Raw genomic sequence first — 23,283 nt, 5'->3', positions numbered from 1 at the left:
TCCAGGGTTGCTGACTCCACCACCTCCCTGGACAGCCCATTCCAGTGCCTGACCACTCTTTCAGAGAAGTTCAAACGCAGATGGTGTCCAATCACCAGTCACCCTGTGTTAGAAAAGAGGACATCATTCGGGATGTGCTCGACGGCTTATTTCTGCAGACCACTGCTTGCAGACAACAGGGACTGATGTTTTCCAGACAGATGCATCAAATACTCAAATGTTGAGCAAGTTATGGGGTGCCCCAGTGCTTGAAATGCAGCTGGAGCAGAGAACAGCTGTAGCATTCTGAGAAACTGTTCACAAGCAGCTGTCACCGTGAGAGTAGAAGAATAAAACCGCACAGAACTGAACCCCACACCCATCTCTGTAAGCAGCCGTGCCTGTGAGTTCCTGTGTGGTTTGTGGTTCACATGTGGCTGGCTTGATTGGCTGTGCTTGGCGAGGAAAAGGCAAAGATGCCATGGTGAAGCCCTGCTGTCCCAAGTAACTCCACAGGCTCCGGCCCATGCTGAGCACTGGTGCTGAAGGCAGGAGGCAAGTTGGTTACCACGTAATGAAACTCCCTATTGCTTTATCTCAACACAGATCCTGAAACAGCAGAGTGCAACGACCAGCCCTACAAAGGTACAGATCTACTATGCATCTTTGGCTGAAAAGTTTTAAGAGTAGTATTGGTTAAATTAGCATGATATTTTCTGCAGAATTTAACAAGGAAAGTCTTAGCTGCAAGGCTTGGGATTTAGTAAGCTTTCATTTGTACTGATTCTGCATCAAGCTATTCTGCTTGTCAGTAGGGGATCAGAAATGTACTCAGAAGTTGGGTAGTTATGGGAAGAAAATAATGGGCACTTCTCTTTTTCTCTCTCTCTTCTTTATTTTTTTTTTCCACCCAGAAGCACAGAATAAAGAGATATCCAGATTTCCCAGAAACGTTAAGATTCCCCTGAGACAGATCAGGCTATTGTGTCTTCAAGACTCCCAGTGTGATCACACTGACTGGGGCAAGATGCCTAGAAAAAAAATAATGCTTCTGGCAGCGATGGATCTGGCATCACTGATCCTTTATTTGGTGACTCCTGGGAACTGTGCTGGGGTCTGCTGGGGCAAGGCCTGAATGTGATTTCTCCTTAATTGCTTTGTAACATTCTTATAAAGCATTTTGGTGCATTGTGAGTGCAATATGCAGCATTGGTATGAGACATTTCTTTAGGATAGAGAACTACAAAGCTCCATGGCAAGGGCTGTGTATCCTTCACAAATGTTTGTGTTCAAGGAGAAAGCTTATGATACTTGAATTGCTTTCCAGTTAACTTAGGATTAAAAGGACATCAGTCTCCAAGACATTGTTTAGCGCTGCCTGTTTGTACAAAATTTTCTTAGAAAAGATAATAATCTCTTCATCAGCAGTAGGAAAAGCTGTCACATATTTGTCTGGAGAAGAAACGTTTTGTATTGATTGAGTTTCTAGTAAGCGGGCATGGCAGGAAGAGTTGGGTTTTGGGTTGAGAATCCCTGAAAAGCTGCCCACTTGTTCTGATTTGGTGTGGAAGAGTCCAGCTGAGATTCAGCCACCCGTGAGGGTCTTCTACTTGGAAGGAGAGAAGGGCCCATGCTTTAGTTTCTGCTCCTGAGTCTCTGAATATGACATAAACCCATACTACGGTGAAATGAGTGGAGGAAAGACGTGGAGAAAACATATATGGGGAAAGGAAAAAAAGCTCTTACTTTCCTATCTAGTGATGTTTACTTCTGTTTTTTTTTCCTGCATCCAAACTCAGTGATCCCATAGATAAGATTTCAATGACAAAAAAGCCCTGTATACCATTCCCATTTGTGTGTAGGAAGCAGTGTTACCTGGAGATGAGTAGATAGGCAATGTGAAACATACCCACATAATTCGTTTTAGTTCTGCTGTCTTGATTTTGAAATTAGTTTCACCTCTACCATTGCTCTCCACACAGATCTTCCAAAATTATTAAGAATGTGGTATCTTCCAGAGCTGAACAAAAATTGGCCTTTTCACGAGACAGAAGTTTTTACAACCCCTCGAGAACTCAGCTGCCAGTCCTGATCTCTTATGTTTTTACATTAGTTTGCAGAAGGTATAGTGTGTCTGGGTATCTGTCTGGTTTTTGTAAGCTATAGCTATTACTCTAGTAAGAGAGATCATTTCTCTCTCCAAACTTTGTCTTTCTTTATCTAGTCAAACAATTTACTTTCTTTCCCCACACTTCTTACCTTCCACTCTTGCAACTGTATACCAGTGCCCTCCATTTCTGCTGATTCAAGAGCAACAGTGAGGAGTAATATTCTCTGTACAATGTTACACTTTGCCTTCCTCATCAATTTCCAGCTTGACAGCTGCTCTCTGTGGCCACTAGCAATATCTGAAAGTTTGGCAGGCAAAAGGTTGCTGTTAAGCCACAGGTCTGGAACCACTGCTGTAGGCAGTCTCCTCTGGTTTGTTTTTACTGCCTGACATAATGAAAATGTTCTTCACTCCCTTCGCTATGCTTCTTCCCTTAACAGTAAAATACTTGAAATTCTCCTCTTAGTGGAGCTGTTATAAGCCATAAAATACTATCGCTGCCAAGTTTAGTCTCTCATATAAGTAGTCAGAAGGGCCCAAACACTGTGGCTGAGAAAATGCCATGCGTTTCACCATGAAGTACTTCTATCAACACTTGGTACCCCTTTGTGTTTGGGGTTCATTTCAGTTCCTTTAGTCTTTACAACATAATAAGGCCTTGTCTTCCTCTACCTTTTTCTCACTCTCCAGAGTCTGGTTTTTGTTTAAGAGGAACATAACCATACTGTCCTCTTGCAGTTCCTCAAAATGCTGTACTGAATGTGATGGCTGTCACGCACTTGACTTGAGGCTTAGGACTGGCTGCAAGCCATATTCCCATCAGCACGAACAGCATCCATAAATTCTATGATATATTTCAAAAATCTTTATTTTACAGCTCCCTCAAGGGAAAATTTCTAATGTTTTCAGCTCAGTTTTCCACCATTCTTCATACGTTGCAGCAGCAGCAAATGAAGTATGTTACCAACAAGAGTTTTATGACAGTAACTTTGCTTTTCCATGCGTAAACTTCTTAATGTCTTCACAAATTTTTGACTGTTGAGGGGAATTTTGCCCATTTGCCCTTAAGCTGAGTCAATGTAAGCACTCTCAATTTATAGTTAGAATAATATACATACATATATACATATATGAATGTAGTGTCATTGAGATGACAGAAGCTTTCAAAGCCATACTGGCTTAACTAATTTGTCAGCATACAAAAATGAGCAGGTCTTCCCATAATTAAACTTTATGACTTTCATTGCTCCAACCCATTTAAATATTTCCATGTACAGCTACTCTGTATTTCATAGGTCTCTCCCATAGTGTGGAGAGGTGATGGGACTTGCCTGGAGATGCACACCAAATCTTTAGCTGAGATGGGCCGGGAAACTAAATTCTTGATCTTGTTTCCTACACTCTAGACAAAGCTGCGTGTTGCTGCAGGTTGTAGTGGTGCCTAAATTTTATTTCAAATAAACACTTTTTAAAGAAGAGAGTAGAAAAAGAGAAACTTGCACAAACTTGACTAGATTTGGTAGTGATATTAGCTAGATACTATCATCTTTATGTTTTGAGGTGCAGACCAATTCCTGTGATAGAACTATTCAATGCTTTACTCAAATAATTTTGAAGTCTAGCTACTATTGTGCTGTGGATATTGATCTTCCCCATCTGGGTCATCTGGGAAAGAGGAAGGGCATCTTTTCTTCTTTTGGCTTTAGCCCAGAATGCTGACTCTAAAGCTGAGTTGTTGTAAATACTGCTGCTAGAAGAACTTCAGATAGATGAGAATGAAAAATCTGCTCTTGGTAAGGCCTGAGCTCTTCTTGTAGACTTACATTTTTTAAATTGCTCTGCTGATTAGAGAACCATACTAAGGTACCATTTAAATAATGTCTAAGCAGGGGAGACTAACCTTTGAGGAATAAGCTTGCTAGAAATGACCACATTATGCTGGCACTGAGTTCACAGGTCAGTACTGCAAAATATTGCAAGTTGGAAGAAAATGACTGGAATGCTTAAATGAACAGTATGCACTGATACATGATTAAATCCTTCTTTCTCCTCTTTTGGAGTTCCAAGATCCATCTTTCCTCCCTCTCCCTGAGCCTATAACCTTTTTACATGCAGCTTTATCTTTTCAGAGCAGCGTACGGTTATAATTACATGCCATTCTTTTCCCTGAGGCATTGTATGTCTCGCGTTTTCTAGATTTCTCTTTTTAGTTCCCCAATTTTTTTTATTGTCTCATCATTACAAATCCACTAGTAACCCTTAGAGTAAAATCTTCAACCCTCAGAGCTCTGACATCTCTCCTTTTATTTCATTTTTTAAAAATCCAGCTATATAAGTAACAACATCATGTTTCCAGGTCACAGCCCTTCCAAACTCCAACTGAGTTCTGGCATGGGAAGAATACTCCTTAACTCTACTGTCTAAACAGGGATTATCTTAGGATGTAGACAAACTTCTAGAACTGTCTCAGTATATGAATGTGCCCCAAAAATTACTTAGCATGCACAAGTGTGTAGTATCTAAGTATAAGATACTGGAGACATTCCATTCGACTGTTTGTACATGGGGTTTGCTGTACTGGACCAGACATCTATGACGTGCCTTATGCTGCCCAAACAGTGGTCAAAACTTAACGATTCAGAGAAAGGTGACCCAACCCTCTGTCAATCAGGTGTGCAGAGCTCTACATGTGGATGGAACAAATACTTTCTGACAGGGTTATCACTTTACGGTTTCAAGTTGTATTTTCGTTATGCAAGCATACAAACAGTGACTTTGTGGAAACTGAATGTGTTTGGCTCCTCCTTTTCTAATAATCCCAATGGTGTAGAAAGTCATAGGTTCATAGGTTCATTAGGTTGGAAAGGACCTACAAGATCATCTAGTCCAACCAAAAGTCTCTGAAATTAAATCCATCAAACTAAACAAAAATTCTGCTGTTTTTCTCTATTGTGAAGAAGAACTGAGTCTAGTCTTAAAGTATTTTCCTGTACTGAACAGAAGGAGAATCTTAATTCATTGAAGTCATTAAATTCTTTGAGATTCTTAGTAGAAAGAGGATGAATAGAATTTGAATATTACATTGCTGAGGATTATTTAGGCACTGTCATATTCACTGCATTACCTTCAGCAGGGGCCCTGTATGGCAGCTGCATCTTTTGCCTACTGATCTGACAAAGCATATATTGCTATCTCCTGTATCCCAAGTAATTACATCTGTACTACATGCCTAAATGGTTTAATGCTGTCTTCTCCTTTTACTGTAATGATCTCATGCAATACTCAGAGCCTCTGAACGTTTGTGATGTCAGGTTAGCCTTAAATGATGTTCATGATAATATTTTTTCTTTCTCACAACATCACAACAAGGCAGTTCTCAGTGGGACTGATCCATCTGTGCACAGTTATCTCCTGATCCATCACTCAGAGCAGCGGCTGCTTCCCTCTGTTTCCAGAAGAACTGCACTGAGGTGTCCCTCCTAGTGTGACGAGAAGGGGCCGGTCTAGCTGTGGGCCTCTCAGGTATCTTCAGATGTTCCTCATAGCATCCTCTGGAGGAAAATATTAAACACTGGTTGCTTTGTTGTTTTTTTGGGTTTTTTTAAGAGGAAATTTTTGATAGGAAGTACGATAGAGATAAAAATAAATAAATAAACAAGAAGCTGACAACCTTGGAAAAACCTTCAGATGTTGTCAGTGTAAGATTCTTATGATCTTTGAGTATGGTGAAGACTCAAGACTGCAGAAACAAACTAAAGGTCAAACCCAAAGCATAAATTTTCTTAATGGATCCATATTTTAATCTAATTTTACTTTGTGAATTAGCTAATAAATGTACTTGTAAATTCTCAGAAATTCATTATGTGCTCTTACAGTGCTGTAAGGCTTCATGAAAACCTTGCCTCTTGTACATAAAAACAATACCAAATGCCAATGGATGTTATATTAAATGTAAGACTCAGCTCAGCTGTAAGTACACAGACATGACAAGTACCTCCATAGGCTATACTAATTAATTTTATTTTGGTTTTATTTCTATTTTTCAATACCCTTCTGGTTTTCTTCCCTTTGCTGCTGAGGTCACTGCGGGAAACAGGGTGGAAGCAACTACAGGATGATGTCTATGAAGATTAACCATTCATTAATAACTGCAGCTCCAAAATGGGTTTGGAAATACTTTCTTTAATCTCCTGAGCTCCTGAGGGTCAGCTCCTTAAGCACCCTGAGCTCTGTTATTAATTAGTTCTTTTACAGCAATTTTTTTGCTCATTTTCAGACACTTACGACACCAGAACCCATGCGCTGACAGAGGTAATGTCTCCATTACAAAAATAGGGAAATTCTTTGCTAATTGAGTGGTTTTCTCCAGATCTGATCTTCAGTGTGGAGTTTCAGGGAAGAGAAAGCAAAGGTGGTGTTATAGCAGTGTGGTTCATTCTGGTCAATTCAATACACCTGCTGGGAATGAACCTCCAAGAGTTTCATCAAGGTAATAATTCCATTGGGAATTCAAATGCAATAGCTGTCCTTATTAAAAATTAATAAATAGATAAAAATCAGTTCTTTCAATGAAAGTGAAGTCATAAAAGTCACAGCAGAAGAAAATGGAGGCTTCAGCCAACTCTCAGTCAAAAGAGAAAGCTAAATGAAGAGTGGGAAGTAGAAAGGAAGAAAAGCAAAGGGCTTGTAAGAAAGAGGTATTCCTTTGGTGTCTTAATAGAGCAGTGGTTTGGGTACAGCATTTTGCATGGCCCCTAGAACTCCAGAATAAGATTTCTACTTTTCTGGCTTGATTTCTATCTCTTTGTTATTAATGCAAAGTTCCTCGTGCACACTCTTGTCTGTATTATTACTAAACCATTCTAGTAAATAATCAGGCGATGATGTTGAGAGTGGCATGCCTTCCTTCCGCAGAGCTAGCTGAAGGGTTTTACCATTCTTTGTATGCCATGGCTTACAGAGGTGCTGGGAATGCTAGCACACCTGTAACTACTCCTTCAAGTCCTTCAAGTGCCTTCTGATTTCATCTGGTAATTAGGGGAGATTTTAAAGGAAACTCACTGCACTTCAGGAGATGGCGTTATTGACTCAGTGGAGCCCTTTTCTCTGAGTCAATACTGAATGATATGCCCTAGTACATTTCTTGCACATGAGACCCCCAAACACAGCTTGATTACTTGTGGTCATCAATTATGCTGCAGTTAATTGCATAAGCCTGAAGGTGTTTGCTCTGGAAGCCCAGGCAAATTTCAGTTTGCCTTCTGCCCATCAGGCATCTTGATTTTAATTGGGCAGTTGTTGCTCCTGCTCCTAACCTGCTGTGCGCTGCTGAAAAGCACTGGAGGATGGATTTTGTTGTTAGCTGAGGGGATAGATACAGAGGCAGAGAAAGTGTATGTCAAACTGGAGGTACCCTCCAGGGTAAAGCTGGGGTCAAAGGACGCAGTTGACATGGTTTAATATTCAGGCTTTCTAACTCTACCCCATTCCAGAAGTGTCCAAAGAAGTGTGATTCTCAATCAGGCTGCAGCAAGAAAAGAGATTGTAATAGGGTTGCTTAATTAAGCAGCTGGATAGTTCTAGCAAGAGGAGCCAAAGGAGCAGCTGTAATCTTTTAAAACCTACCAAGGAGAAACTGCAGCGGTGTGTGGCCCCTACACCCTGCCCAGCACCACTGCATCTCTCTCCATTGGAGACGATCAGGTAACAGAAATACAAAATAAGCCTGAATTTAATTCTTCAGTTGTGAAATGCAGTGGGAAATTCTTGGGGGTGAACAGCAGTTATTTTCTTAATTAATTACTACTGTTTGGAGCAATTTCTGATCAGCGTGGTTGGCTTTACTTTTCTGCAATGTGTTTAGCTTTTGAGAAAGATGTGCTTTTGAAATGTTGTTGTTCTGTTCAGTCTAAATGAGCCTGGCATGGCATTTCCTAAGGGGAAGGGCTGAGCATCTATTTCTTTCCATGACCAGCTTCAGAGACAAGCAAAGGCCAATCAGTTTCAGACCAGGAGGAGACAATATGCCAAAAATTTAGTGGCTGTTTTTGGTATATTTGGAGGTTCATTTCTGTTCTGAAGATTATTGTTATTTTAATTTTTTTGACAAGCTGCAACCTACAAAGCAAAGCTCATTTTCAGGACTAAATCGACAGCATACTGTAATAAAACATAGTGAGATAGGAAGTAGTAATGAAACTAAGAGTTATAGTTTCTTAAATCTGATGTATCTGTTTCACCTACTGAGTAGAATAAACTGGTACAGAATGGAAAGTGGAAGCGCAGTGACAAGAGGGCTTGTTTGTTTGTTTGTTTACATTTAGAAGCAGAAGTGCAGTGTTGTAAGTGTTTTCACTGGTATTAATTCAATTTGGATAAAATTCACCCTGTTCATCAACTGAGTAATTGTGCTAATTGCTTTTCTGAGGTGTTAAATCCTGTAGAACTTCATGGACCACGCTTATGTCTCACGATGAGTGATTCTTACCATTGGTATTTTCCCAGTGCAGAGCTTTTACTACATTCATATGGTTCCTATGCTTTGCAGCTCTTGAAGCTGTATCATGCAGATCTTCAAAGGTGTCAAGAGGAGCACATTCCTTAAGCTGGAAGATGCATGACATAGACTCTTTCAGTGTCTTACCTGGCAATTTTAACCATGTTGTTTTCCATTCTAGAATTTCCTTATTTCCTCTTTTACCTTTTTTTTCAGAATTCTACCTATGTACAATGACTTCTTAAAATAGTTATGTAATGAGGATGTAAGTTATATGAAATTCAGGAAATAATGTTTGCAGTGCTAGCCTAATTTTAGTGCATTTTGATAGCATGCAACTGTGTAACTGGAGCTCAGCACTGAAATCAATATCACCCTTATAATTTTTATTTTTGTACAGTCTTTGAAGGTTATAGTGAAAGGAGAATTCAAATCATTTAATGGAGATCTTTTACCTCAATGATTTTCAGTACACCTTTGGTCAACACAGGTTGCATCATTTATACTGTTGCCTGCATAAGACTGGTATTCCTTTAGAGGAATGCTGTATATACACTCAGAAATACACTGTAGAAACATTGAGTTATATACTTATCATATTGTAATTCCAAAGTTAGCACCATCAGGAACCAAGGGGCTTGGTGTGGATGATCTCCACAGGTCCATTTTAACCTGTTTTGTGAATCTAACCCACTGTTTTTTTGTTAACTTGCCCCATATGGAAGAATACCATCTGTGAAAACCTGCTGCTCCAAGTAGTTTGCATTATGAACAGGGAAGACAATCTAAAGGGTGAGGAAAAAGGACGTAACATAGAAACATAAGGTGCAATGCAAAAGACTGGCAATATCATACCAATTTCCTAATTTCTTTTCAACTAGGTAATTCTCGTGACAACAACACTGCTATCAGCACAGTGTATTCAGGAGGATAATTGTAGGAACAACAGTGCATGGTGTTTTATTGTACTATGGAAGAAATAATACGTTGCCCTTTCCTCATAAACCATGGCTTAATGTTGAACAGCTGACTTCTTAAAACGTGTGCGCAGCTATTTCTCAGCTTGAGAGCAAGGATAAGGTGAAACAGTTGTGCTCATTCATTTAAGTGTGCTGATGCAACCCGAGTTAGTTCTCAGGGGTGTGAGAACCAGTTTGTAGCTGTTGTGGATCGTGCTGTGCTTCCATCCTGATTACCTGTGAGTTCCTTGATGTGAAGACTCCCTTCAATTCATCGCCACTCCCAATGGCTTTTGAACCTTTATGAACCTCAGTAAGTGCTCTCTGGACTGGGGTTGCTAATAGAAATTGGATTTCCATCTCATTCCATTTTCTCTTCTCTACAAAAGCCAATACAAGCATAGTAGATAGGTTGGAACTGCAGTAATATGCCTTCAGTTGTCACTCAAAGGAAAAAAAAATGTTTGTAAACTCTTTGAGTCAGAACTGCAGACATGTCTTTATTTAGTAGGACAGAATCTGCATAGGCTTTGCCCAATGTTTGGATTTTCAGATAAAGAAATGTGAGACTAAATATGAATATAAATGTCTTGTATGTACATTTTCACTTCCATTAAAGCAATTTTACTTGGAGATTTAAGTGCTGCCATTCAATGGTTTGTATGCAAACTGTGGCTTTGAGCACAAATGACTGAATCTGAGAGGCAACATCCAGCCTACAGTCACTACCAAGGTTAATTGAGTGCAGTATCAATAACTTACAGACTAGATGTGCAGGGGAGGAACGGCCTGCAGTGTATTTAGTAGTTATGAAATCTTAATAATTTAAAGGTTAAAAAAAACTTGTTCTTATAAAAAGAAAAATAAAATAGTAATTTTGGTATTTGATTGATACCAGATTTTGGTAGAATGACCTTTTCCTATGTGACATGCTGCGAGTCTTGCTTTAGATGCAAACACATTGTTAGCTCTGTGCAAAACCAAACCTCACTGTCTTTAGCTTGAGGTAAGAGTGCTCTGCTGGCTCCACCTTTTATCTTCTCCAGCATTAGCTACTGTGTAGGCCTGCTTCTATATTCACAGCCAGATTCTTCATCTTCAGTCTCCTTGCCACTTACCCTTGAGTAGCCTTGTGAAGTTGATTTTATACTTAACCTCCATCAGCTTCAGAAAATGTCTTCTCTGCAGTATTTCCCCAGGATCTTCATCTCCATAATGATTGCTTTTTTCTTCTTCTTAAACTAGAGCTAAGAATACCTTTGTCCAGAATTTTGAACCCAAGGGCTTGAACTGAGGTGCCAAAGCCTCACAGGTGAGCATGCCTTAAAAAGGGCTTCACATCTAATGTTGCTAAGTACAGACGCCAGTGGGAGCTGTAAGCAGTCAGATACTGAGACGTTCTGGTTCTAGCTGGAATTATAACCAGAAGTGAAGGAGCTTCATGTGAGTCCAGATCACACTTTAAGAGGTTGCCATGTAGTCTTTCAACCTGTAAATGATATGAAGGCTACTGCTAATGTTTGAGGAAATGCCAGAAATGCCTGAATTCCAGCTTGAGCTGATACCTGCTTATGGCTGCTCCTTGTCACCAATATGTGCCTATCCGAGAGTATGCAGGCCAATGCATTCACAGTTGCTTAGATTTGTATTTGCTCAGGAAAAGACAACACATGCATCAGCTGAAATGTGCTTGTGGGACCTCTGCTTCTCTATTCAGGCGTACTGCAAATGAACATCTTTCATTTATAATCAGATCCCTGGAGATACAAATGCTCAAACATACTTTTGCTTGGATGTGTTCAGACTTGCATGCAGAGTGCCTGCTTGTGTCCAAGGGTAGGAAAGGCAGCTCACAGCCTGCTGCCTTCACCCCAACATGCCTGTAATCCCATTTGCTCACACACATACAATCATCGTGGGACCCATGTCCCATATCTACATGTTTCTTAAACACCTTCTACCGTTTTCTTGAACACCTTAATACATTCTTGAACACATGCAGTCTACTCTGTGTCGTGGCAAATAATTTTAATCTTTCTTCCCGTTCTGCTCGAAATGCAAATGTTGATAGCACATCAAGATTAGAAGTAAATGTAGCAGAATGACTTCAGTCAACCTCAAATGTCGGATGACTCATTCACACCCTTTGCACAGTGTTCCCTGTTTGCCACATGCGATCTACTGAGCAGTCTGGCAGCTGCATGGCTCCCTACTGCGGAGCAGCATCGATCGCTTGTTCTCTGGAGGAGTGGGGCTGCAACTGCCTCTGCAGAGTGTGCAGGGGTTGTGCAGTAAGTTCCCATCAGGCTCTTTGCTGTGAGAGCTCCCAGGCTGTAGGAGTGGGAAACGTAGGATGTCAGCCCCGATCTACCTATAGGAGCATGGTGTTTAATGAAGCCTTGGTCTGTGCATTAGTTCAGGATGAGGTATTGCTACATGAGGCTTGGGTATTTTTGTTCCAGATGTTGAGAACCAGTTCCAGTTTGATAGAACTTATATTTGGATTAACAAACAAGTTGCTTCTACTTGAGAGTAAAAGTGTTTAACACATTAAATCATTCAGAAACCACTGCTGCACAAAAAAAAAAAAAACATAGACAAGCATGAAATATGTTCTGCACTTCCCCTTAAAATGCTATGATTTCTGTTCAGAGACAAACCCCAGGAGTAGTAACAAGCTGGCATTCACATTTACCTTATAATCAGAAGAAAAATTGGACTGACTGTTGGAGTTGCATCTTTAAATGTACAAATTATTGCACTTGATTGCTTTTAAAATCCTTTTAAAAGCATTCCCAAGAGCAGATGCACACGGGCTGACTTTAATTTATAGACAGGCTGCTTTGTAGCACTTAGGCCTTGTAAAAGAACTGCTGTGTTTAAACGGAAGTTGGGCCGTGAAGATCCATTAAGCTGGACAAAAAAAAAAAAAAACAGCTAATGCAGCACTGAGACTCAGAGTGTAAATATGCAGTAATGACATTATGCAATGAGCATACCAAGGGAGTATTAATTGTACCACATTGCTGATACCTCTCATAGCATTTCAATTTCTCTGTCCTTGCTTAAATGTGAAACTTTTAATAGAAAGCTCATCAGCTCTTTCTCAGAACAGATTTGGCTATGAACTGGAATTATGTGCAACGTGGCCAAGACAAGAGGGCTCTTGGAACCTAATGATCAGATTTCCAATGTTCGTTTTTAGGTTATCGTAGATAAATGTATGTTGAAATCAATAGCATATTCCTTTTTTTTTTTTTTTAAGCACAAGAGAAGAAGAAAAATGCATCTAAGAAAAAGAGTGAAACAAACTTTCTGTAGGAAACAACTTGCACACTCACGTTCAATTTTGTACAAAGGTAGCTCTAATATGAAAAGGACAAAGAAATGCTACTTTTTCCTACTGATTTAACTTTAGTTCTACTTCTGTGCATAGGTGTACTGGCACACAATGTAATTTTAGTAGTGGTGCTCCAAATTCTGCAGAATTGTCCGTGCTGCCAGAAGGAATCTTACACACACACACACACACACACACACAACACCTCACTGATCTCATTCTTCTTCCATTCTATTTTACACAGAATTCCATCAGCTGGCACAAGCAGAGGAACATGCGTGCTGACTGGAAATGTAATTATATTTACCAACATTATAGCTAGCAGAGTTTCATAGTGTTTTGTTCTCATATCCCTCTCAAACAGGATATCAAACCCAATGTAAGAGTAAAAACTATTTTTACCGGATTGGACTCTTAACTCAATGGCATCTCTAGATTGCACTGCGCTCAGAAAGAAAGACCTGATCTCCTTTTGTTGTGTCCTTCATCACTTACACATGCAGAGCATAGTTTGTTGTGGAAATGAACCAAAGACATAGGATGAATTTACTCCTATCTTGGCATTTACAGACTTTTTTTTTCCTGCATTTCCATTTCATGTTGTGAAATGATCGATCCAAAGGGATACACATCAGTGTGTATTCATATGCAAGAATATCAGCAGAGACAAGCTCTTTGCTGAAGTACGGAAGCTTAGACTTATAGAGCAGTGATTGGATGCTGCTATGCATTTTTAAACTCTTTCTCACTGTCAAAGCTGGAGCTAGTTAATCTTAAGTATTCTTTACCCATATTTAGATACCCAAATACAAGGAAAGCACCTCTGAATATCTGAGTTGAACTGTAGGTGGTTTTACTATCTGTGGGGGTTGGTTGGTTTTAATCTCCACTCATAGTGGCAGATTCTTGATTTTGTTCTGACTCCTTTGCTCTGGGAGCATCTTTTGAAAAGTCCTTCCTGATACGTGTATGAAATAGCGCGTCACTCCTCAACATGGTCTCTTGAATGATCTAATTGAGAAATCTGACTGTCAGCATGAAGTGCTTTGCAGACCTCTGACACCAGTGGCAGAAAGATAGTGAGAGCTCTGAAAAGAAGCAGTGTGTAGCCAACTTGTTGCTGCTCATAGGATGCTTCCCTGGAGCTGCTCACAGATGATGTGAGTCAGAGCAGCTTTGACAGTACTTGTAATTAAGACCAGTTTTCTGATGAGGAGTTCCAGAATTTCACAGAGCCCAACTATGGTCTGATGCCCTCTTGATCCCTTTCTATTTCATTCTTTTAATAAGAATAGATTGCGTGAAAGATGAAAATAGAAGTGGAATTCGCAGAAGATGTCCATACACATATAAGGACTGTAGAACAAATTCAGAAGTGTCTTTACTTGCACTTCTTCTGATCTATATGCATTCATCCTGAGGGATGTTGACAGCCAGCTAAACATGAGCCAGTAATGTGCCCAGGTGGCCAAGAAGGCCAGTGGCATCGTGGCTTGTATCAGCAATAGTGCAGCCAGCAGGAGCAGGGAGCTGACCGTCCCTCACTCAGCTCTGGAGCATCTCGAGTGCTGTGCTCAGTTCTGGGCTCCTCACTGCAAGAAAGACATGGAGGCCCTGAAGAGTGTCCAGATAAGGGCAGTGGAGATGTGATGGGTCTGGAGCACAAGTCTGATGGGGAGCGGATCAGGGAACTGGGACTGTTCAGTGTGGAGAAGAGGAGCTCAGGGGAGATCTTATTGCTCTCTGCAGCAACCAGAAAGGAGGTTGTGGTGAGGTGGGGGTCAGCCTCTGCTCCCAGGTGACAGTGATAGGGTGAGAGGGAATGGCCTCAAACTGTACCAGAGGAGGTTCAGGTTGGATATGAGGAAAAATTTTATCTCTAAAGGAGTGGTGCTGCAGTGGCACAGGCTGCACAGGGAGGTGGAGCAGTCACCATCCCTGGAGGTGTTCCAGAGCTGTGTGGATGTGGCACTGAGGGATGTGACCAGTGGGCATGGTGGGGATGGGCTGATGGTTGGACCAGGTGATCTTAGAGGTCTTTTCCAGTCTTAATGATTCTGTCATCCTGCAGTGCACCTCCAATAGAAGTGTAAAGTTGCCAAATGGACCACATAAAACTACCGATACATTGATATGTGGTTGTCTTAAATTCTGCGAGTCCACAAAGCACCAGTTCTGCCCATACCCAAAAGCAGATCCCTCACATGCATATGCGCGCAGTGGGAGTGTGATTATTACTCTGATAACCACCTTTTTGCAGTAAAATACATATCAGCCAGTAACGACGCTTACCAAGAAAAGATGAGAGAAATTGAGAGGCAGTTAGCTAGATAAGGTATGAGGGGGTTTTAAAAAAATAGCATAGAAGGAAGTGACTACATTTTTCATGCTTCAGGTGTTTGTCTGGAAGGCTTGAGAAGGAGCTGCTCAACAACTGTGCCAAAAGAGATCATTTGAAGCAGCTTCCCATCAGGTGGCATTCCTCAAGTGTCTGCTCTTTAGGAGCAGGCAGGGAGAATTCATTCTGTGGGAAGCAGTTAATGGAGCCGCATTACAGACCCCTTATCACTCTGTCTGATAGAGAGACAGCAGGTTCACTTTGGCAGCTTCAGAGCCCTGATCAGTTCAGATTAAGGGCACATTGTCTGTCTGGCTTAATCAAGCGTGTTTAGGTATATTTATCATGATTAAAGGGTGTAGCACAGGGAAGGGGGTGAAAATAAATAGTGAATGTACTGTTCTCGGGCTTCAAATGGAGGCTTACCAAATCCCACAGAGTCACTAGGTGTTCATCAAGGGAGAATTTAAATCCTGGGAAGGAATGTTTTGTTGAGCTCTCCAGTGCTGGGTTCAAATCACCAAAGAAGAGTTCTTTCTTTCTGTCTTTTTCTCTTCTTTCTTTCTTCCTTTTACTGCTTGCATGCAGCAAAGAAGCAAATCAGCAGCTCATGCGGCTCATGTTGATTTTGCTTGATACACATGCAGCCCCTGCTTAGCTTACCTGTAGCTGGAATTCAAATGTGATAACAAAATTAACTGTCGTCATAAAGGCCTGGTGTCTGGCTCCCATCGTTTTGTCGGATTTATATTTCATGGAAGCACAGGGAACAGCTGCAACAGCTTTTAGAGCATTGCTAATTGTTACTGTTCAGAAAGCAAGATGATAAGTTGTAGTCTAGGAAGAGGCTCCTTCTATCACTAGCAGTGCTTCTCTGTGTCTTCATTTGACAGTTTTTTTGGATTTGAACACATAGAATTAGTTCTGTGTATTATAAATTTGGACATGATAAATTTGCTGCTGGTATAATTTGGTGTAGTTTGTATATGATGCTGGAAATCAGCTGCTTGACTGAAGGTGAAGCTGAAAGTGGTGGTGTTGGCCCCCAAAAGAGCAGTAAGAAGGAGAAAGCTTTCTTAGACCTCTTGATGCTGAGGATGATCAGAAACATGTTCTGCCAGGGGAGAGCTCCAGAGCAGAGCTCAGGCTGCAGAATGTATGGGTTCTGGCCTTGGATTGCTGGCCCTCTATATCTCTTAGCTGAGATCAATGTAGGAAGGCTTGGGAAACATGCTGTATTTCTGCACATCTTTTCCTGTGGTCTCCAAACTTCTTTGGGCTTTCAGATTCATCCATATTTCCCAATGAAGGTGCAAACTGATATGAGGTGAACAGAGGCTTCCTTGGTATCTTCATTGACCTGATGTGTAGAAACTTAGTGGACAGGGCAGCCATGAGTTAATGGCTGGTCTAGATGATCTCAGTGGTCTTTTCCAAACTTTATGATTCTGTTATAAGATTGAAAACCTCTGAGGCAGAAACTACACAGCACAGAAGACAAGCTGTGTCCTCAAAGCAGATGTCAGCACAGCAGCTGTAAGGCAGTTGCTTCTGTCTCAACCCTTGCACAGCAATGAAGCAGTTAAAATAAATCTATGGAAATCCAAGAGAATTGTTTGGCAGTAAAGAAAAGAGGTCAGAACTTCCATTTGTCTATCATAATCTGCTACTTTCTCCTCTGCTAATCCAGTCATTTTTGGGACAGTTCAGTTCTTGAGATGTTAATTGCTGTCGAGATGATGATCTGTCATGAGCATGGTTCAGTATAATCACTGTACAAATGCAGAAGGTGGAGAACCTATCTGATTCTTACAAAAAGCTACTAGTGAAACTCAAAGAATTCAGTAATTGGGAGGTATGGGTTGGGGAAAACAGAAGATAACGTTAGCACGTTTGGAGGGATTTGAAGAAAATATTAAATCTCATCAAATTTGACAGTGCTCATTTAGAGCATAAAAGCAAAGGATCATAGCAACATATTCCCAATGAAAAATCTCTCAGAAGTACAGAGATGCTCATCAGCCAGAATGGTAGGAGGTATCTTTGGGGATGAATTAACAGGATGATGGGAAGGCTTGCTTGAATCAATGAGCAAAACAGCACTGCTGTTCAGGATTAAAGCTGCATCTCTCTGCAATAAGTGGTGCTATGTTAATGGTACAAGGCAGTTAAGGTTGTACACTCTCCCAGCGCACTTAGAACAGAATGAGCTGTCTGATATCCCTGTGATGTGAACAAACAGGGCCGCTGCAGTTTGAGCAACAAGGTTTCAAGAAAATCTTTATTAACAGGAGAGAAAACAAACTGGGACAGAGCACTGCCCAGATCAGTTCGTGGAGCTCTGCAGAAAAGCTTTTATAGCACTGCCACTCCTGTGCGCTCAGTCCTGGAAAAAATAACTGCCCGCTAATGACCTGTCACTGTGGACAGCCTGAGCAGCTGTTTGCAGAAAGCAAAGCAGTGAGAGAGGATGGATTGCTGTGTGTGGAGCACATCTGAGTGTGGGACAAAAATAGATGGGAGATGGGGTAAGAACAGACAGCTTCCATTCATAACATTCAGCTTTATGTGGATTTACAGCCCTGATGCTCCTGAATCCACAGATGCTGAGTTATTACTTAAAACAAAATATAGCAATTGAAATTTCCCTTGTTTCCACACTCCAACTTCAGTTTCCCTTGCTGGCAATGATACTTTCTAGAGAAAAATGAATTAGGAGCATGGACAAGTAGTGTAACTTGAAGACAAACAAAACATAGTCACTTCATCTATCTTTTATTATTAACCTGAACAATTTGGAGTGGGCAAAATGTTTGACTCATACTTTTTTTTTTTCTGGCAGCCCCCATGCTTCCCAAATAGAACTTAAAGTGAATAAAATGCCTTGGAAAAAGTTTTTTTTTCTTTAAATTCTTAGCTAAGAATGAAATGGCAAAAAATTTTAAGAGTTGATTCGTGGGCAGGTTTCAGCCATGTTTGCAGAGAAAATTAATTTGAGTCATTTGCTTAAGCATAAAACCAGGTGCGAGTTTATTGGAAACTTTTTAAATCACAGAACAATTTAAGCTGGAAAAGATGTGTAAGATCACAAAGTCCAACCATCAGCCCATCCCCACTGTGCCCACTGATCACGTCCCTCATTGCCACATCCACACAGCTCTGTAACACCTCCAGGGACGGTGACTGCTCCACCTCCCTGTGCAGCCTGTGCCACTGCAGCACCGCTCCTTTAGAGATAAAATTTTTCCTCATATCCAACCTGAACCTCCTCTCGTACAGTTTGAGGCCATCACTCTTATCGCTGTTACCTGGGAGAAGAAGTTGATCCCCACCTCACCACAACCTCCTTTCTGGTTGCTGCAGAGAGTGATAAGGTCTCCGCTGAGCTCCTCTTCTCCAGTCTGTCGAGGTTTTCCCAAACTGTACCATGCCATGGCTCAGCTATCCCATCTCTGTGCCAGTAGATGTTCCTGAGGATGATGTAAGCAATCTGCAGTAGGTGGTTGTGGAGTAATCTGTGTGCTTGGATTGTGCTTTATTCAGTTGCCTAAGAGAGCCTGGCTAAAACATGGAAAAGTGAAATCTGCAACCTTTTCCATGACATTTGTTACTGTTAATTGTGTCTGGGGTATCTGGGTGCTTCTTTGGCACATCTGTGCTGTATGGTGAAGAGGTTAACATGCTGCCGTAACAGTGACAGGGGAGGAATGTATAGAAGTGAAAAAGTAAAAAAAAAAAGGGTAAGAAATTACTCTTTTTTCTTATTCCCTACCCTTTCTCCTTGCTGGGGGCCTGCTGCTGTTCAGTAGAGAAAGCCCTGTCTGGTAGGGTTTGACATTAAATATGTTCAGTATTTTCATGTAACCATTCTGGACACCTTGCAGGAAGGCAAGCTGTGTGTGATGACAGTGCAAGGCAGCAGGCATGAGTGACAGCTCACAGCAGCTCCCTTCCTGGGGGGCCCATTAGATCACATCATGCTAAAAACAGAAGAAATAGGTCGTTATAATGTGCAATGTAATGAAATCTGTCAGGCCATTCACAGAGCATGAAAATAAATACAGCTTAGATCCAGGAAGACTGTAGGGATTGGCATTCCACCCAATATGTACAGAAGCTTTAATTCCTAATGTGTACAGTGATAGCCACGTGGAAAACTTTTTGGAATGCGTTTAGCTAGCTGCTAAACACTTCTTATGGTGCCTTGCTTTCCTCCTCTGCATATTTCTTTCAACAAAATATATTGGGGATTATCCTCTTCAGAGATTATTACCATTCCTTCTACCCCTTACTGGTTTAAGTGTGTTATTTACAGCCCACTTTTTTCACTATCAGCTCTTCCAGGAACGTTTTTCCTCCCCCAAAGAGTGATGAGACAGCCCTGTCTGCTGCTGGACTGATTGCCTTTGGCTAGCCCAGCGTTGTGATTTCCCTGCAGTGCTGGGGCTCATATGAAAGGATGGACCCCATTAGGTTACAGTTACACACAGCCACAGTACTGCGACCAGCAACAGTTTGGGGAAGAAGAACAGGGCAAAATCTCAGCACTCTTGACACTGAGCTCCTCCTGATGCTTAGAAGAAACAAAATAGGAAATTTTTCTCTCTGCCTGTTCAATGATTTTGGTTACTTTCTACAATGCTTTTGCATTTACACCTCTATCAACATTTTTCCAAGGATGAAGGATTCCAATCTGTTTTATGTGATCCTTTGTTTTTCAGAAGTTACTCATTCCTTTGGTCATCCTTAGTAACTCTCTCTATTTTGACATACTACTGCCTCTGTTCTTGAGGTGGACAGTGGAAAACTGCTGAATTCGAGTTGCAAATATTCAAACAGGTGTCCCAGGGTCCCTGTGGATTTGGACAGTGACATAATGCTGTTTTGTGTTCTGTTCTCTTTTGTTTTGCTGATATTTCCTAATTCACCTTTCTGACTTCCACTGAGCTGACACTTTGATAGAATTGTCAAGAACTCAAAGATATCTTTCCTAAGTAGTAGTAGCTAATTTTATCAACATGCTCATGTAGTTAAGGCAGTTTATTCCCATGTCCTTTACTTTGCAGTCATGAGTGTTGAGATTTGCCTTCCATTTTAACAGTATTTTGAAAGCCATCCACAAGTCTTCGTGATCAGGTTTAATTTGTATTACCGTGATTTTTTTTCTCATCAGTAATCTTTGTCGCTTCATTTTTTCCAGAACATTAATGAATATGTTGAACTGTTAATTCATTCTCTAATTTTTATTCAGTTGTTAATCCTCTGCAGGAACTTTCCTCTTCTTGGAGAGCTTAGGAGGCAGGCTTTTAAAGTCTCTTCAGTAAGAGACTTCATCAAAAAGGGTTTAGAAATGAATGTATGTTACATCAAATGATCAGCTGCACCCACGTGGTCATCATCTCCCTCACAGAACTGCATCAGATTTGCACAGTAGCACTTCCTTCTGCAAAAACTACAAGGTGCAATCTCTGTCATTTCTCTCTTCCTGGTAATTTTTTTCTTCATTATGGTTTCTGTATGTTAATTTCAGGCATACATAAGATAGACCTCCTGCTCCTTGCACCCTCTCAGATCACTTTTACATGGTTGGCATTGTGTTCGCTGCTTTTTGCCCTAATATGGAGCCTGGGTTAAGTCCTACACTGTATGTCACAGCTTAATTGCTCAACCTTTACTATTTCATGCTCAGTTTAATTTTCAGTCAAGATTTCTAATATATTGAGTCCCTGAATTTCCTCCTGTTCATTTGCTGATTTGTCCTAAAACCACTTCTTCTAATTCTTCAGCCGGAGACAGTTTCCCTGGCTTTTCTCCACAAAGAAAACCCCAGTGTGGGAAACAGCTAACATCCCTTTGGAAGATGCACAGATGCCGAGAATTCACTCAGCTTTTATGCCTCATCCTTATCTTCTTTCAGCACTCTTTCCATCTCAATCATCTGTCAGCCTTACAGGCGCTCTGGCAGGCTTCCTGCTTCTGTTGTCTTTGAAAATAATTTTATTACATGTTTTTATGTCTTTAGCTACTTGTTCCTCAAGATATGCTTTTCAGCGGACTTGTTATGGTTTCTCATTTAACTCACTGATCTGTTCTCTTTTCTGTTTTCTGTGTTTGGGTAGAACTCATGTTTTTTGAGGGACCGTACCCTCCATTATTTGGCTGTTAAACAAGGATGGGCTGAGGCAGCGGCAGCAAACTGACAGTACCATTAAAAGCATGTGTCATAACACGTATTTCCAACTTCAGAGATTGAAGATGGTCCGTGCCCCACTCTGTCCTGCGATGGGCACTGTTTCAGTGCCTCCATCTCTGTCCTCTGTGCTGACTCCTGACCATCGTTGTCCGCACATGTGGACCCATAACCGCTGTGGCACTGTCACTGCAGGGAGGAGCCTGTATGGGCTGAGCTCTCCTTCCCTTCCTTTCCTCTAGACAGCAACGCACCTCCTGCTTTCTAGAAAAGTGACAGAGGAGAAGAGAACTGCTTAAAAAGGTATGAGGCAAGCACAGCTCTGAGGCCTAGGAGGCAAAGCTGTGTGGGAAAAGCTCTAGGGAGGGAGGTGGGATCTTGGAGGGAGAAGTAAAGCCCTGCAGGGCAGGGGAAGAGCATGAGGACCCTGTGTCATGCTGTTGGGTGGCTTCCACGGCAGAGCAGTGCTCGTGCAGGACAAATCCCTGTACCTATGCCGCACCCAAGCATCTGGGAGCTGTGGGAGGAGGTGGGGCAGACAGGAGCTGCTTTTCCCAGCCCAGGTCCTTGCACAGGCAAAGATTCATGACGTTATGCGCTCACAGCATTATGCAGCATTGTAGTACTCTCCAGTGCTGCCTGTCCACAGCATCTCATGGTGCTGCCCTGCTCTACTCTGTGCGCTGGGAGCAGCGCAAGAGGCCCAGGTTTTCCCAGGGTGACCAAGAGCTGTTCTCACCTGGGGTGCTCCTTACTAACTGCTGTTGGTTGTAGAGCTATAAAAGCATTTTCCTTCTCTGCATCCCATTCTTAGGAGGTTTATTTTGCCAGAGCGTTGTACAAGGGCTCAGCCCAGAGCCCTGTGTTCCTTTGGATGGCAGCACAGCCAAGACTGAAACATACAGCACTAAGTGCTTTAGCAGCCCTTATAAATTTTACCCTCTTATCACTGACAGTCAGCGGAGCCGCGCCGTTAACTCAGTAGCAAGAGGCTTGTGTTTTTGGAACGTAATATTCCCATGCCACTTGTATGCAGCTTAGCTGGTGACAACAAAGCCTTTATCTATCACAGCTCTTCTAGATAACGGGTCCCTTCGCCATTGTTTCTGCTGAAATGTCATCAGGAGTTTCTGTACAGATGTTCAGGGTTGAATTCGGTCCCTGGTTGCTCATCAGTCCGATAGGTTGTTCTTGTGGAGCAGAACAAAGATGCAGCAGCTAGTGCTGCATCTGTCAGCACGAATCCTTGCTGGATGGAGCTGCCTGCTGGAGGTATGTGTGCTACAGGCAGGGAAATCAAGATTCTGTTCATATGGCTGCTTTATGCAGTTGCTTTGTAGGCCACCATGCTTTCTTCTGTGATGTTAATAAGTGAGATTGAGTAGGGGTGAACCTGAGCCATCCCAGGGTGATAAACTTCATAGGAGGTGACCTTCCCTGGCATCATTATTACTGAATTTTGATCCAACTTGGTGTAGGGGGATGGTGTTGAACTCTTTGGGATGCTGCTGTTAGATTACACTGCTTGCTGACATGATTTAGGACTCAGCTCTTTTGATCAACAGGGAAAGGCTGATGTTCTTGCTCGGGGAATGGCATTCTGCCAAACTGAAATACCTTCCTCACGCTCTCACAGCCAGGCTGATTTTCTCTTCTCCCTTGATGAACCTTCTGCAGTGTCAGTCCCACAGATCAGCGGTAGCTCTTTGCCCCTTGGATCTGCCTCGTTAAAGTGGGGAACCACAGAGAAAATTCATTTCCATGCACAGAACAGGCACAAAATGGAGGTACCTGTCAACCTCTACTCAGAACTGACAAATCCTCCTTTAAACGTCGCAGAGGCTTCATGCTAAACCCTGCACAAAGGTGAT

General features: G+C 41.7%; 1 protein-coding gene across 2 annotated transcripts in view; it reads left to right on the top strand.

Moving 5' to 3' along the window:
* The first annotated feature begins 468 nt into the window (after nucleotides 1-468).
* Nucleotides 469-23,283, top strand: part of GRAP2 (GRB2 related adaptor protein 2) — a 39,805-nt gene continuing 16,990 nt past the window's right edge. The window contains exon 1 of one of the 2 annotated variants that reach the window (XM_065742982.1): nucleotides 469-624. The gene's annotated coding sequence lies outside the window, so the exon portion shown is untranslated. Of the gene's footprint in view, nucleotides 625-21,649; nucleotides 21,716-23,283 lie in introns of those variants that run through there. The other variant, XM_065742983.1, reaches the window with a different exon arrangement.

This window comes from Cyrtonyx montezumae, unplaced genomic scaffold (assembly GCF_038088225.1).
Source record: "Cyrtonyx montezumae isolate F1298 unplaced genomic scaffold, pur_monq_1.0 scaffold_3, whole genome shotgun sequence".
NCBI classification, from domain to species: Eukaryota; Metazoa; Chordata; class Aves; order Galliformes; family Odontophoridae; genus Cyrtonyx; species Cyrtonyx montezumae.
The sequence above is the reverse complement of the archived record's forward strand: the minus strand, read 5'-3'. Positions and strand labels throughout refer to the sequence as shown.